General features: G+C 37.8%; 1 pseudogene; it reads right to left on the bottom strand.

Annotated features, from left to right (window-relative positions):
- Nucleotides 1-1,196: 1,196 nt before the first annotated feature.
- Nucleotides 1,197-1,632, bottom strand: LOC102833233 (annotated as a pseudogene).
- Between the last annotated feature and the right edge of the window lie 609 nt (nucleotides 1,633-2,241).

Below are 2,241 nucleotides of genomic sequence, written 5' to 3' on the forward strand. Positions count from 1 at the left end.
TTCAGGAAGTAGCATGTGATCAAGAACTGATATGATCAATAACTGAAAGAAGAAATTTATGCTGTACCAAAGACATTCAGAAAAAACAAGGCTCCAGAAATTGATGGAATACAAACTGAAATGCTTCAACAAACTTTTGCATTGCTGGAGGTACTCACTGTATGCCAAGAAATTTGGAAGACATCTACCTGGCCAACCAACAGGGAGGGATTCATATATATCACCACTTCAAAGAGAGGTGATCCTACATAATATAGAAATCATTGAACAATGTCATTAATATCACATATAAGTAAAATTTTGCCAAAGATAATTTAAAAATGGTTGCAGCAGTATATAGACAGGGAATTGGTGAAATTCAAGCCAGAGTCAGAAGAAGATGTCACATAAGGCATATAACTGCTGGTGTCAGATGAATCTTGATTGAAATCGGTAAATAGCAGAAAAATATTTGTCTATGTTTTATTGAGTATGCAAAGGCATTTGACTATGGAAATCATAATGCACTATGGATAACATTTTGAAGAATGGGGATTCTAGAACACTTCATTGTATTTATAGGCCAAGAGGCAGTTTTTTGAATAGAACAAATGGGATACTATGTGGTTTAAATCAGAGAAGGTATGCAACAGGGCTGTATCCATTTACCATACTTATTCAATCTGCATGGTGAGCAAATGATCAGAGAAAATTTGATTATATGAAGAACATGGCAACAGGATTGAAGGAAGACTCATTAACAATCTGTGATATGCAGACGGCACAATCTTATCTATTGAAAGATAAGAAGACTTGAAGCACTTATTGATGATGGTCAAAGACTACAGTTTTCAGTATGGATTACACCTCAACATAAACCCACACAACTGGACCAATACGCAGTATCATGATAAGTGGAGAAAACCGTGATGTTGTCAAAGATTTCATTTTGCTTGGATCCAAAATCAATGCCCATATAGGCATAGTCAAGAAATCAAACACCATGTTGCATTGAGATATCTGCTGCAAAAGTCCTTTTTAAAAAGTCCTTTTGTTAAAAAACAAAGATGTCACTTTGAGGTCGAAGGTTCAACTGATCTATGATAAGGTCTTTTTAGTCTCTTCATATGCATAATAAAGGTGCTCAATGAGTAAGGAAGATTGAATAGTCTCTGCCAACTCCAAAATTTAAATATATCAATTCTTACTTAGCTTCCTTACTCCGTCTTATCAGCAAGATCTTTGGATTCTTTGATCTTCTACACATCTTCAATATGCTTGTCCTTTTCTCCCAAATGCTCCAGTTTGGTGGCCTTTTGTGCCTCTCTGTTCTCTTTGTTGGCTTCCATTTTGTGGGTCAATTTTTCTTCAACCATTTTATTGGAGTTTTTGTTTTCTTCTATTGTTTTGAAAACATTTCTTTCTCGTGCTCTTGTTTCTCAGAAAGCTGCTTCAAGATCTCAGCTTCATGGGACTTGCATCTTTCTTCTGTAGCTTCTAATTTCTTCTGAATCTCCTCCAGGGAAAGACCTTTGGAAGGGAAAGGAGGAATTCTAGGACCCATTGTTTAGAATGAGGGCTGAGAATCACCTCAAAGGCTTGGTCTGAGACATGCTTCTCCAGTTCTTTCATCAGGATATCAGAAGAAGCCATGGTGAGTAGAAGACAAGAGATTGGCATTGTATCCTATGCAATCCAATGGTAAGAAAAGCTCTGCTCGATCTGAGCTGCCTGACCACACTCTTTTGTGATGGGTTTTTATTTTTACATTTCTCTTTGAAGCAGTAATCTCTAAGGTTTTCAGGTATCCTCCATGTTGAATCCTCAGTACCTGAAGTAGAATAAGCCATCATTAAGTATATTATTCATGTATTTGTTGATTATCTGTTTCCTTCAGTAGAATGGATTCTCTGAAGCCAAGACTTTATCCAGCTTTGTTGGTGTTCACATACTAATTCCTGGCACATAGAAGTAGTCGTAGCAGTAGTGATCCTGTGTAGGATTTATGAGGAGCAGCTGGTGAGTTTGAATTGCTGACTTTTCACTTAGCAGTCTAGTGCTTACCCTACAGCACTATACCAGGACTCCATGGCACACTGTTGTTGTTGTTAAGTGCCATCAAGTTGATTCTGACCCATAGTGACCCTGTATAAGGTTTCAAGGAGTGGCTCGTGAGCTTGAACCACTGACCTTGCAGTTCACTGCGACTTTGCAGTCCAGCACATTAACCCACAGCACCACACCAAGAAATCACTAATTTAA

The sequence above is a fragment of the Chrysochloris asiatica genome, unplaced genomic scaffold, assembly GCF_000296735.1.
Source record: "Chrysochloris asiatica unplaced genomic scaffold, ChrAsi1.0 scaffold00039, whole genome shotgun sequence".
Lineage (NCBI taxonomy): Eukaryota > Metazoa > Chordata > Mammalia > Afrosoricida > Chrysochloridae > Chrysochloris > Chrysochloris asiatica.